Source organism: Periplaneta americana, chromosome 10, assembly GCF_040183065.1.
Source record: "Periplaneta americana isolate PAMFEO1 chromosome 10, P.americana_PAMFEO1_priV1, whole genome shotgun sequence".
In the NCBI taxonomy this organism is placed as follows: Eukaryota; Metazoa; Arthropoda; class Insecta; order Blattodea; family Blattidae; genus Periplaneta; species Periplaneta americana.
In genome coordinates this window covers 80,810,826-80,825,968 of record NC_091126.1, presented here as the reverse complement: position 1 = coordinate 80,825,968, position 15,143 = coordinate 80,810,826, and the positions used below count along the sequence as shown (strand labels likewise).

General features: G+C 37.5%; 1 protein-coding gene and 1 long non-coding RNA gene across 8 annotated transcripts in view; one reads left to right on the top strand and one right to left on the bottom strand.

Moving 5' to 3' along the window:
• The window catches only part of Ssdp (Sequence-specific single-stranded DNA-binding protein), a 701,465-nt gene that overhangs the window by 72,131 nt on the left and 614,191 nt on the right, over positions 1–15,143 (bottom strand). The gene's annotated exons all lie outside the window — the stretch shown is intronic.
• LOC138707829 (uncharacterized) overlaps positions 13,347–15,143 on the top strand; it is a 488,719-nt gene continuing 486,922 nt past the window's right edge. For both annotated transcript variants that reach the window (XR_011334387.1, XR_011334386.1), the window contains exon 1: positions 13,347–13,472. This is a non-coding gene — a long non-coding RNA (uncharacterized lncRNA). The remainder of the gene's footprint in view (positions 13,473–15,143) is intronic.

Below are 15,143 nucleotides of genomic sequence, written 5' to 3'. Positions count from 1 at the left end.
TGCATTGTTGATTCATCGCTTGCCTGTTAGCAATTAGTTGTTTGAAATCCTTCTTATGTGGTACACGCTAGTAGTTGTCCATATCTTTGTTAAATAGTGCTCATTATAAATAATGGAAAACCGGCTTCGATCCGGATCTTTCAAAAGAAAAGAACATGATGATATGCTTCATTTAGGCAGTGCTAATAGTTCAGAAGCTGTGTGTGAAAAAATAAATTAATATCAGTGATTATAGTGCCATTAAAGAAATATCTAGTCCTAGTGGTAGCTATTCAAAGAAAAAAATAATTTCGTAAATATGACAAGAGTTATTTTGAACTTGGATTTACTTGGTGTGGCAATGAGAGTGAACCAAAACCTCGGTGCGTTATTTGTTACGAAGTACTTTCAAACAAGTGTATGAAACCCGCGAAATTGAAACGGAACCTAGAGACGAAACACGCAAGTGTAAAAAGTAAACCTGTTGGATTTTAAAATAGGTGGAGTCTAAAATTTTTTATATCGTCATCTGGAAAAACAAATAAAAAAATTAATGCAGAAACATGCCCGATTTTTAACAAGTAAAGATGAAATTTGGCACGTTCTATTATTGGTGCACGACGTACAGTTATGTGCCCATTCCAATGTGCAGATTGGGTGTCGGCAAAACTATTAAGAAAGTCATCAATACATCAAAAGGTTCAGTTCTCTGTTATGAATTTGGGTGGTTCCTGGCTGCGTTACAAGCTCGGCGCCAGATGTGCAAGGAAACTCCACATTCATAGTTCATAGTGCTTTAAATCCCTCTTTTGTTGCTGGGAGTAGAGTGGGAAGTGGGTCGACGGGTAGAGTAATAAATTTCGTAAAATATTAGTACTGGGAGAAAAAGTGAAAGGCGATTGCCATGTGTCATTTTCAAACTCTGATATTTTCAACTATAGTTGATACGCAATTCGTTTGAATTTTATTTTTTCTCGTCTTTTTTAAAGGACCACAAGGGTAGAACTCGAGGACCGCAGGTGGTCCGCGGACCATAGTTGAAAAATGCTGTCTTAGAATGATATTCTTCTCTTATCAATTTCCACTCTCTGTCTTATTATTAAAGATGACCAATATATGATTTAGAACAGTGGTCACCAGCACAGAGTACTCTGGGACTAGCGTCTCTTACCCGCGGAGAACACACTGCACTGTGGTGCATTCGTGGCTGCTAGCGATTATGCTCTCTACCTCTTCCTGCTGCACGACGGGGCACACGGGACGGCTCCGCTTACCTTTTACCCATTTCAGCGAGTGCTGACGACCACTGATTTAGAAGTTTCCCTGGTCTTACATTAGCACACTGTTATATGAAGTCACAGAACACTGAATGGCGCCGCCGTATTAGTTATGATTGAATTGTCGTCTGCATTACTAGGTCATCTGCCCAGAATCTGTCCTGTACTCTGTGTAGGTGTATGGTAGCACTGAGTTTGACATGACTGACGTAGAATCTCAAAGAAAATGTTTGTCTGTTAGTTATTGTGCTCTGTGGAAGAGTTTTTGTATTTTTATCGTGACTGATTGTCCGTTACGTACAGTAAAATAATTATAGTTTTTAAGTTACGTACTTAGAACCTTAGGATTCTCAAATTATTTTCATATTTACTTCAAGGAAAGACCAAAATATGGTATACAAAAAAGTGGGCTTGAAATAAAACAGATTTACATGTCCAAATATTGATACGAGACATACGTTTCCTTACGTGATTTTTTTAAGTGTTTGGAATATGACAAGGTCTCCAGCAAGTTATAAACTAAAACAAAGAGTAGAGTATTTGAAACATTATTTAATGGAATAAGTCAACTTAAACTATAAAGAAACATACTGCTTCAACAAAAATATTCTCACATTAATTTAAAGAAATTCTCCTCGGTATATTTTCATGGAATCGCTCTTTATTAATGTTTAAAAAATAGAGGCAAAGGGCTTCGTCTGTACAGGCATCCAACAAGGAAAACTCAGTGCGCAGAAATCAGCGGGCGTGACGCGCAGATGACGTATGCTCCCGTTCCTAGCATGCCCTCACGCCTACTCCAGGGGGGTGAGAGGGGTATAGCATGCAGTTCGAGATGAGTTTTGCTTGTAGGATACCTATAGCATTGTTGTTCACTGTACTGCACTGAACAACTCTGTATTTTGTAATAGTACTTTAAATCAAAACCAAAAGAATAACGTTTTGCGGACGAATAGCCTGATAAACCCCAAACCTTTCTATATCGGAAACCTGCACTACCCCCTAGACTTCACACCAGCCTATTTTTACTATTGTAGATGATAGATGAAATGAGGGGTAGGTGAAGAGCTGGTGAAATGGTGGAGGCAAACGGGAAAACCCTGAGAAAAACCCCCTCTGCAACGTCTGCTTTGTACAAATTCATCAAAACTTAGCCGGGGACAGAACACGGCCCGTTTGGATGGAAGACTCGTCATTTGACGCATGCACAGTTATTACCTGACGTACTCACAAGGAAGGCTCACCAAGTGATAGTGGATTTTCACGACTGTTTCCCCATACGTTCCATTTGAAACAAACCTCTCTATAAATTCATATATCCGGAAAGGGCCAAGTTTTCTAGATATGATTTTTTTTTTTAAATTCTTCATTCCAGAGCTATGACAGCTAATTTAAACAGTGCTGTGTGCTAGATATATCAGGCAATAAATCTCATCTAACTGCATACCGTACTGTCAAAATCTTCTTAAATAATATAAATTGAAGAGGTGGATTCCAAAACCAGCTAAGTCAATTTTTGGTGATTTTTAGCTATGCTGCTTAGTGTGTTCTTCTACACATATTACACAATTCTAATAACAGAATATAAGTCAAATCCAACTAAAGCATGTCGATTTTAGATGTCAAAATTGACGGTGTTTTCCAAATCCAACTAAGTCAACTGTTGTTATATTCCAGACCCAACTAAGTCGACACAGCTGACTTAGCAGTGTTCGGCGCGTTTTATTTCAGTCCTTCTACTGTAGTTGCACGTTGCAGTTCGCTACTAATATTGCTGATGTAACATTAAAAAGTACCATTAGCTTTGAAAAAAGGAATGAAGTTCTTAAGCTGATGAAATACATACCCGAGGAAAATAGCAAAGCCAAACAATTTTATGAACAAGCAGTGAAAGAACCTGAAGGGGATAATGATAATACTGTTCGTATGTATGACGAAGGAAAGCCATAAAAATGTTAAAATTTCATATTGAAACTAACATGTACATTATAAGTTCAATTAGTGTAGTAATAAATAAGTTAGATTTCAATTTCAGTGAAAATAGAATATTGCAATATTCAATTCAACCATTTTCAATTTTTGTAAATGTAAAGTGTAAAATCAACGTTACAACTAATAGTATGTAATGTATTTGTTATAATACCTACAGTGTAATTTTTTCAGTTAACAGAGCATTTGCCATTCAATTCTTTATTTCTGTAAATGGAAAATGTAATATTCCATGTTAAAACTAACACGTAAAACATTGCAGTATTTAGTAATAAATATGTGCAACATTTTCTTGAGTTAAGACAGCAAACTTGAATTAACCAGTATAGGGAAATATTCTGAATTTTTTCCAAATAAAACTAAGTCATGACTTACTGCAATTTTGAAAAAACACGAGCCTATAAATTGTAAGATATAAACGAAAATGGCATAAATATTTCGTGATATGTTATGACGGATGTGGTACAATATAAATTACTCCAAAATAATTATTTCAATTTTATTGCTCTCCTGAAAAAAGTAATTTTTTTTACTTAATTGGTTTTGGAATTCACCTCTTCAATTATGAAAATGATATATCAGATATGAGGCGGTCAGAAGAAAAGGGGTGTAATTGCACTTAAGTTATTTTCGAGAAAATGTGATTAAAAGTTACTAAGCTTTCGTAAATTCCGTGAAGTTTTAATTTTAAATGTTAATGTGTGATGTAGTTATAAGATATATCCCTTTACCATTGAAATTATAAATGCTTTAATTTACCCTGGATGCACTTAAATATTTTTTTTTTAGAAATGTCACTTACACCCCTTTGTTTCTAACTGCATCATAAATAATATTCATTAAATTGACTATAGAACAGTCTATGAAGAAATGATAAGGAAATGTAAATATACATGACATTTTCACTGTACTGATCACATTAGTGGAAATCGTTGCAAAAATGCTCAAAACACAGTCGAACTTTGCACCAGGAACATTTCAGAAAAATAAGTTTCTTACTGTCAGCTTTAGAGCAGTTCTATACATCAACGTGAAAACAGAATTCTACAAGAATCACGAATTTGTCAGGTTTGTTGCCAAGGTAACCACCTTTATGCCAGCCATATTTAAACATATCTACACCTGTGGAGTAACGGTCAGCGCGCCTGGCTGCGAAACCAGGTGGCCCGGGTTCGAATCCCGGTTGGGGCAAGTTACCTGGTTGAGATTTTTTCCGGGGTTTTCCCTCAACCCAATACGAGCAAAGGCTGGGTAACTTTCGGTGCTGGACCTCGGACTCAATTCACCGGCATTATCACCTTCATATCATTCAGACGCTGAATAACCTAGATGTTGATACAGCGTCGTAAAATAACCCAATAAAATATTTAAACATATTCAGATATCTAGGATTTGCAATTGTTAACACTACCACAGTTTTACCTCTTACAGCATAGATGCCCAATTGTAACTCGTACGAGGTAACCCCTGGCGTAAGCAACCCGAAGCGCATATTCTTTAAGTTCGTTTTTCCTATTTTACATGGAAAGTTATTGACCTTAGCAGATCATGCTTGACGTGCAATATCTCCTGGTTCTATATGCGTTTGGACACCCATGTTTTAGAGTCATTCTTTTTACAGCCTGTCTACCTCGGTAACCGGTCCACGAGTCTACCAAAAGAATGCTATGATCACTGACAGATGGAAAGTATACTTCTTGAAACCTCTTGAAGAGGTTCCCTGATTTTGAGGACAATGCATAAACATTTGGTGCCTTAAACATTTTCTTCTTCACGATGACAATGAAGATATGAGACTTGTATGAGTGTCAAGCGATTATTTTGAAAAATCATATCTTGAAGGCTAGGCCTTCTCCGGATGTAAAAAATTATATGGAGATTTCTTATTTCAAATGGAACGTATGGGGAAAAATCGTTGTGAAAGTCCATTATCACTTGTTGAGCCTTCCTTGTCAGAACACAACGGCGAACAGTGCTGCTCATCGGAGTGACTACAACCGCGGAGGAATCGGAGATTACGAATAAAGCTCTCCACCGGTGATCTCCGATACTACCGTAGGTGGAACAGGGTACATACGGAGGGATGCGGGGGTTCGAAGAGAAGCGACAGTTAGCTCAAGGACGACTGGCGCGTACGGACTGACGGTAGTTGGAGTGGAATAAAATGGCACCAAATCGGATATCCGTCGCATGGAAATTCTTTAATTTAGTTGAAGGTAATAATAAAGTCGCACGCTGTGAACTTTGTGGGCGAATTTACTCTAAGGGTGGTCGATTTTGAAGCGATCGCACAATCGCGAACTTCATGAAATCAATTACGCAAAACATTTGATACGATTTCTTTTTTAAATTGTTTTAGTGCTATTGTTCCTAAAGGCTCACAGTCTATGAAAAAGTCTTGAAATTTCTCTAAAACGTAACTTTCGAGGCAATAAAAATTAAATGAAATATTTACAAGACGACTTGAGTTATATTTTACTGTTTAGACAACTTGAGTTATATTTTACTGTTTAGATTAAAAGATTTCTGAATGAAACTAAAGAAACATCTGGTAATAATATCCTATAATTACAATTATCCTCAAGTTGATACCCACTTATATTTTTATTACAGAGCAAGAGTGGCGCGTTTTAGAAGAGGCAGTTCAAATACTGACACCCTTTAACACAATAATCACAATCCTGTTCGGTGAAGAATCTGAATAAATTATGTTGGACAGTAAACTTTATCCCATTGATAGCCCACGTTTCTTTTGTTTCATTCTAAAGCTCCCTTAATATATTTTACGTTAACTAAACGGATTAGAATAATAACTGACAAACCCTGTTTGCGATTAAACGAGAGTTTCTAGGAGAATTAAAGTATTAGGGTGCTATTCATAAACATTTCGCTAGCCCGCGCTACGAGCGTGCTAAACAGGATTCATATCATATCATATAGCTAACACTGTTTTATGAATACGAAAAACGTTAGTTCGCTGATCATCCACCGAAAGCCAGCGCTAAGAATGTCTATGAATACGGCCCTAAATGTTTACATTAGCTACTGAAAAGCTTTACTTCTGCGTTAGTTTTGCAGTTAGATTGAATGTTATTAATTTGATCAATGACAAAAACTAATACGGCTTTCCACATATACTATGAATTTCAAAACTAGAAAAAAATCTGTCAGCTAACGTAGCACTTTAAGCAACACAAAAGAAAGAGCCGAAGAAAGAGAGAGAGAGATTAACATAAAAGAGAGATTAAACAACAACAAATTAGAACTTATTTTAAAAGATACGCGGACGTCAGCGGACTCGAATCACTACCTGATCCGATTAAAGGAATGCTCAGCGGAAAGTGTATGTCTGCGCCACAGCACATATACAACCTGCGCGGCATCAATCGGAGATAACCGGAGGTCTCCGATTGAAAGCGCGCATACAACCGCTCCGGAGAGAACCTAATCATAAGCAGCACTAACGGCGAAGTTCCTAAGACTGCTTGGAGACAGATACAGGATTGCGCTCGAAATTGGCGTGGGAGAAGGGAAGAAAGTGAATGCACAGATATTGAGGAAGCAGGGAATAAATCTGCGACTGTATCAGAATTATACAAGCTTTCGACAATTAATGTCACACAACCAATGTTGCCAACTGGACGGAAATTCTGTCAAAACTGACGGAATTTCAATGTAGCGGGCGGGAAAAGAATGGTTTTGACGGGTAACGGATTTTCTGGCGGAAATTACGATTTACATGGATAATAATCTCAACTGGGCCATGCAAAGCACAGAAACCTGCAGAAAAGTATATTCTATTATCCATGTGCTAAAAAGGATAAATGTTCATCTTCCCTCTTGCTTAAAAAAAAGTCCCTTGTTGCGACGCTTGTATTTCCCTATTTTGACTATGCTGATAATTTACTGACTGACCTTTCCAGCGACAACAAAACGAAACTTCAACGTGCTCATAATTTGTTTGTACGTTTTGTAAGCAATGTTCGTAAATATGATCATATTACCCATCCCTGGAAGCAATAGGTTGGCTTAAACTAGATAAGAAAATAAATTTACAGTCACTTCTCTATCTCTTCGAAATCTTGAACTATTCTATTCCTTCGTACCTGTCGTCTCGCTTCACTTACCTTTCTTCCCACCATAATCTGAACACACGCTCTCGTAATGAAACAATACTAACAATACCATCCCATCGCACCTCCTCATACTCATCCTTTCACAATAGCCCTGCCAAGACTCTGGAATTCGCTATCTGCTAGCATCAGGGACTGTGGAAATAAAATTGAATTCAAACGCAAACTTACTAGGCACTTGGTCAGTAATTGAAACTCGTTTAGACATGGTTTCTTGTAAATAGTTTCCTTAATCTATCACAAAATATTTCAATATCCGGTAATTTGATCATTATACAATTTTGTTATTCTAGGTTTAATTTGTAATTCAGTAAATATAAAATATTCTTTGTTTTTCTATGGTAAATTATCTAGCTTTCATCAGTCAGGTAATCTTTTAGTACTTTGATTTTTATTGTAATTGTAAATTTAATACTAATTGTAATTTTATTCTTCATATTATAGTTGGAATCTCCTGGTAGAGGGGCAGAGAAGGCCTGACGGCCTTATCTCTACCAGGTTAAATAAATAAATACTAATACTAAATAAATACTAATTTACATTGTCTTTTGACTCTTTTTTTAGCTGCTGTCATTTTTCATTGTTTAATTTTGGGGTGGGGGCGTAGACGAACCCAGCACATAAACTGCAGAACTAGAGGCAGATGAAGTGGATGAATTATAATTATTTTAATCAAGATTGGTAAGAAAGTTGCTTTAATATTTGCTTTTATTTGAATATACTGTAGATAAATTGAGTGAGTCTTATTCCTTTTTAATTTTGACGGATTCTGACGGATTTCCAGGTGTTTGAATGACGGGGATACAATTCATGTGTTGACAACACTGCACGCAACGTCTTGACGAAGATGTTCATTCAGTGAGAACCATTAAGAACAATTATTGAAAATTCTTTCTTCTTCCAAATATTTGACCACTTATTTAGTTGTCTGCAAACAGTTGTCAGCGCAAAGTACATAACACTACGAAATTAACATTTAAAAAAACTAAAATTTATTCGCCATTGAAAACAATTGAGAATAACGAATAATGAATAATGTTTTCATTTGCGACTGACGACTACCTCGTTATTCACGAATGAATCAATCTTAAATACATGTTTCGATGTTATATTTATTCGAATAATTATCTAGATCAGTGGTAATAATAAATTATGGTTTATTTAACGACGCTCGCAACTGCAGAGGTTATATCAGCGTCGCCGGTGTGCCGGAATTTTGTCCTGCAAGAGTTCTTTTACATGCCTGTAAATCTACTGACATGAGCCTGTCGCATTTAAACACACTTAAATGCCATCGACCTCTGCCGGGATCGAACCCGCAACTGTGAGCATAGAAGACCAAAGCTATACCAACTACGCTACCGAGGGCGACTCTAGATCAGTGGTCGTCAGCACTCGCTAAAATGGGTAACGGGTAAGAAGTGTATCGAAATATGCACCGTTGTGCAGAAGGGAGAGGGAGGAAGCATACCCGCCAGCAGCCACGGATGAACGCCAGTGCAATGTCTTACTCGCTGGTAAAAAACGCTAGCCCAAGGGTGCACTGTGCCGATGACCACTGATCTACTTTTATTCGAATAATGCCCTACACTGGTCAATATTCGATAATCTGAGTTATGTCATCATTCGTTATTTCAAGGTATTATGGATAATTTAAAAATCACCAAAGGCAGCTTAATTTTGTTTCACTGTACCAGATACCAGTTCTCGTAAGTAACTTGTAGGAACGTAAATTTTCCAGCAACCAATAATTCATAAGACCACTATGATACTTCAGTTTTTCTGAATACTATTGCTGACTGAATATATAATCCTATTCCTGGCTTCAAAATTCGCTGAATGTATGTATACACCAAAGTTAATGAATACTGTTCATTAACAACGTTAACACTCGTTAATGTAAATGATTTGACTTTCTGTCCACACTAAAATCAAGTGTTAGAGAAATTTATAACACTAACCTGGCATACATTATTCTCTGCAACACGATAGTTAGAGGAAAATCATGTGTAAACGTGTGACAGAGGAAGATTTTGCAGTCACGAACTGATTTAGATTAACTTCCCTGTAGGTTTCATTGCTGACCCAGCAGGCTTATGTTGTTCAAGAATTTCCCCTCTTTGTCTTCAATATTTAATAAACGTAATTCAATAAACGCATATACACTATTTTACCGTAACACTCTTTCAGTTAGAAATCTATTACTCTAATTTTTTAGACATCTATAAACTGGACATTTATACACTTGTCACAGATCTTTGTTTCAAAGGCTTAGTATTACATTTAAATTCTCGTGAAAGTTGAATGTAAGAATATTTTTACGTATGTCTCTTAGTTTTTGTTACCCACAGATCTATAACATTTTGATACGACTGCAATAACTGAATCTTTTCCTTATTGATCAATTCCACGAATGTACGTAAAATAAAGTAGATTATATAATAACAACTTCCTTATTCCGTCACCTTGCATACACTTGAAATGGCACGGTTCGCAGGACCAGATAACAATATTACAATACGTGATCGATTTATTGATATAAACGAGATTTCGATTGTTATCGCAAATATGCCCTTAGAAAAGTCAACAAACATCATGAAAGTGAATGAAAAGTTTCATTTCTTTTAAGATGGTTATTTAACGACGTTGTATCAACTACGAGGTTATTTGGCATCGATGAGATTGATGAGATTAACCGACTGAGCCACGCCGGTGGCTGAAAAAAAGCTTCATTCACGAATGTTATCCCCACCTACGAAATAAGAATTCTAACGTGATATATTTGTAATCAAAATTTCGTCAATAGAGCGATATCTCGTTGAAGATGAAACGATTATTCATCGTCTTCAGTGGTCTCGCAGGTTGAAACGCGGTCGATGATAGATTTTAAAGGGAAATAAAATCTTTAGCATGAATTTGTCCTAAAGGGAAGTGAAACTGTGACTCCCGTGTCGTATAATTAAGGAACGCGAAAAAGCCCAGTCCCTGAAAAGAGAACTACAGGCAAAATTCGTCGGCCACATCTCCCCCACTTAAGGTTGCCGTACGTCCTGAGAAAGTGGGATCATCCTGAATTTTAGCTTCAAGAAAGACGACCTGCCTGAATTTTTAATTTTTTGTGAATGTCCTGAATTGTTTAATATAACTGAAAAAAATTATAGTTTTTTTTTTTTAGGTTGTTGTTTAGTCAACATGTCCGAAGACAGATCTGAACCTCACAAGTGATACAAATAAGGTGCATCTACACCATGGGTGTCCAAACGCCTATAGAAACAGGAGATACTGCACGTCAAGCATGCTCCGCTAAGGTAAATAACTTACCATATAAAATAGGAAAAACGACCTTAAAGAATATGCGCTGCGGGTTGCTTACGCCAGGGGTTACCTCGTACGAATTACAATTGGACATCTATGATCTATACGGTTCAACTTTTCTTTCAAATTTAAGCATTCAAGCAATGCATGTAAGCGTGAACAAAACGCATTCAATTGTGCATGTTCCCCCCCCCCATTAAAATGAGAGCGCATGCGTCAACTGAAAGTTACCCATCGCCGGTGGGTATCTTGTATTTCGTTCAACAATAACATGTAGTGAGCAGCTGATTGTTTTAGGTGGCCGAGAATAAACTGAAAATTCTTTTGTTTGGTGATGGTGGACATTCTAAGCTGAAAATGGCAAGTGCGATTAGCTTTATTGAAGATTTTCGCAAATACGAGTGCCTATGGAGGGTTCAACCACAATTTTGCGAAGCAAGTAAGCCTAAGTACTTGATTGATATTTAATATTTGTGAGGCAGAAAACGAAAAGGGACCTTTTGTCGGAAAAGTAAAAATTTCAGTACATTTTTCAGAATTCAATGCTGAATTTGAAAATAACATAAATTATCAATCTTAAATTTTCGACAAGAGGTCCCTTTTCGCTTTCCGCCTCACATTTCTTGTGTGTGTGTGTGTGTGTATGTGTGTGTAGTGAAGATGACGTTGAACACGGCGCACTGTGTAGACACGAAGTCTGCATGCATCTTAATTATTGAAAGTTCGTTTTCAATGTGATTCTTTCAATATTTTCCCACATTGCATGCGTAAACGCATGGGAAATTGGACCATGTAGACGCACCTTTAAGGAACCACTTATGAGGCAACTAAGTCAGGAGATAATGGGGTAGGGTATCCAGTTCCTCCCCCACTGCACATCGCCGACTAGCTACACATTACACTAATCAGACTTCAGAGTGAGGTTAAGTAATATTCAAATTCAATCATTTTAATAACTTTCTGCAAAGTGACATAACAGTAGAAATTAAATATTTGCTGGAAAGAGGGTGGTGTAAAGTGTATGAATCTCTGGTATTCACGCAATCACTGATATTAAGCAAATTTGTCTCTCAAGAGCTGGAGCAAAATGTCAGCTACAGCGTTTTCTTTAGCCTCCGATAAGTGAGTTTTTTTTAACCTGTTCAGAATTACTTAAGCGGTTAGGTACAGGTTACGGCAGTGAAATTTTGAAAATATTCAAAAAAATTTTCTCCATTACTGTATCTTATACAATGATGAAAATTGGTAGACCTATACTTAAAACAGTGTCCTTCTGCTCTATGAAAAAAATATTTTTACGATTTAAAACAAATATTTACATTTTTGTTTTTCAAAATTCAGTTAACTGTGCAGTGATGAAGCGTTTCGCACATAACTCAAAAACTATCCAACATTCTGTGATGAAATTTTTTGTGTGTACTTACACATGTCATATCAACACTATGATGCAAGATCACTCCTCTACCTTTGATAGATTGATAAAAAATAAATTCGTTTAAAAATGGTCAAACATCAGTATTTTCTTCTAACACAAACTAAAAAAAAATATTATTTATTAAGGAATGTAGTTGAAAGAGCATGATATTGTAAATATGAGTTTCAGCAACAAAATAAAGAGAGAGAACATGCAAAAGTTAACAAGTTAATAAGTTATGAGGGAAACGCTTCATCACTGCACAGTGAACTGCCATCATTTTTAATTAAAAAAAAAGTACATAAGTATTTTTTTAATCCTAAAAATATTTTTTTTTTCATATAGCAGAAGGACAATGTTTTACACATTCCAATTTTCATTATTGTACAATAAATGTATTTAAATGTGCAGTCACAATTAACTATTGTGAATGCTCACATTTAAATACATTTATTTTAACATTATTTCCGTTCTCGTCGTTCCCTTTCCCGGTTTATTGTGAACCAGCCTTAACACAAAACATTAGCATAAATGTAAACAATGTGTAACTGTACAAAATGAATCCAGTTTCATATTATTTTGTTGTGCTAATAATACGATTGTTATTTAGTCAACTGTCCGAAGACAGGTCTGAACCTCACAAGTGATACCAAGAAGGCATCACCTATGAGGCAACTAGGCCAGGAATAATGGGGTAGGATGGTAAATTCCTTTCCCGTTAATACGATATCCGCAAATATTGCCATTAATTATTATTAGTATATGCAATGGGAGGAATGAAAAAACATGTAGACTTGTCGCGTCAAAATGTCCTTAAATTTTGTGTTAAGGCTGATCCACAATGAACCGGAAACGAAAACGACAACGACAACGAGAGTATTTCCGTTCTCGTTCTCGTTTTCGTTCCCGGTTTATTGTGAACCATGCTTTACTGGTATGGACACCCTACCACCACGCTTAATTTTGACACTGAATACAGTGTATAACCTCTGCAATTGAAAGAGTTGTCAAATAAAATATCACGTACTACTATGAAATAATGTTTCATTTCGTTTCTCCCGAGAACTGGAACATCATTTACACGTAAGTCACGATAGTTTCATTTATAAATACGTGGATCGTTAAATTAGACACTGAATAAAAGATTCAGCGCCACGAAGCAGTACACGCCGTTGATCAAGTTGTAAAGTAACTAAACAATATGCGTCACTGCTCAGTCAAAACAAGAGCCGGCCGGCCGGCCGACAGCACGGCGACGTGCGGTGGCATGCTCACGATTCAGACTCGACTGCTGCTAGTTGTCAGTTGACGGGCGACGAGGAGGTTCGTGCGCTTATGTTCCGCGCGGGGATGTTCAGCAGACAGGTAAGTCATCTTCCACTATCTGTCTATACTACGAACGTTCTGTGCGTGTCAGATATTCTGGGCTTTTAACCTGAGCCCCCTTTTATAGGTTCCTCAATATTTTATATACCGTACGGATGTACTAAGGGACCTCAAATTAGTTCGTCACTTTCTGAGACAGTCCAACAACCAGCCGATTTTAATGTTTGTGAAAGGTATTGAAGGTTAATTTTCGAGCGCAAGAAAGTGTACTTCTGATCTTCACGTGAGAGTTTTAAAGTATCTCCGTATTATAAATTGAAAGATACAGCGATAAATTCTAGGACACTAAGGAACGGAAAGTTTAGAGATCTCGTGCAATGGGGAAGTATTGCACATATAAATGAAAATAGAGTTGTTTTATTAATATCCGTAACCTTGTAGGAGCCACTCGCTCAAGAATAACGTGGTTGCGCTCGGGTGTGGGTTCGAATCCCGTTTGGGACGATTACCTGGTCCACACCTGTAGAGTAACGGCTAGCGCGTCTGGCCGCGAAACCAAGTGGCGCGGGTTCGATTCCCGGTCGGGGCAAGTTACCTGGGTGAGGTTTATTCCGGGGTTTTCCCTCAACCCAATATGAGCAATAAAAAATAAAAAAACGATTACCTGTTTTGGATTTTTCCAGTTTCCTCATAACGACATGGTGAATGTCAGGTGATATCACGACGACCGGAGGGCTAATTCTCGCCAAAATACATCGCTCTCATCAATTCCACTGACTCTAGTTAATCTCGCAGTTCATACAGCGCCATTAATCACAGGCGCCGACTTCTTTGAAATATTGGGTGCGGGGAGGGCAGGGCTCTACACAGAAGTCCGAGAAAACTTTAACTTCTGGGTAAAGGTTGAATATGTTTGCGCCACTATAAAACATTCCTAAAATATCTGGAAAATCGCTAGCGTTTACAGTATGTAATAGTGGAGATTAGATGTGTTCACTAGGAGCGCTGTGTGCCCAACAAACCCTCGCAAATACATACTTTGTTTTTACGGAGAAGGGACCAGAGGGCTTACACTGCAGCCTGAGGCTTATTGCGCAAGTACATACCTTACTTGTATACCAAATTTCTCATGCGTGAAGGAAGAAAAAATGTTGTTTTATTTAACGACGCTCGCACTTAAATGCCATCGACCTGGCCCAGGATCGAACTCGGGCATTGAAAGCCAGCGCTATACCAACTGTGCCAACCAGGCCGACGCGAAGGAAGAAGACCGCAATATTTTCTTAATGTGACGTAATATAAGGAAGGAATTTCAGTGTTGCCAACTGTAGAGAAATGCGAATGCTTTGTTTTTAGCGCGATGTGTGCTCGGAAGAATTATGGGTTATTAATAATGTACACCTATCCTAACTTAACATAACCTGTCACTAATCTCTAATGTAACGTTCGTCCCTGCAAAACGCCGAGTCGGGAGTCACCTAGTGGAAGAAACGGGAAGCACCGCGTCATACTGAGAAGAGACAAATATGGCGACTCGCTGAAACCACTGTTCATCATTTTTACATTTTGTTTCTTAACTGCAGTGCTGTAGTTGGAAACAAATTTTAGGGAATACCGTTGAAATCTCCTTAGTCAGACTAGACTCCATACGGATTCGTAAGTACTGCCCTTTTTTCGAAGGTTACTTCTTCGTCATGCAGTCTCCTCTGC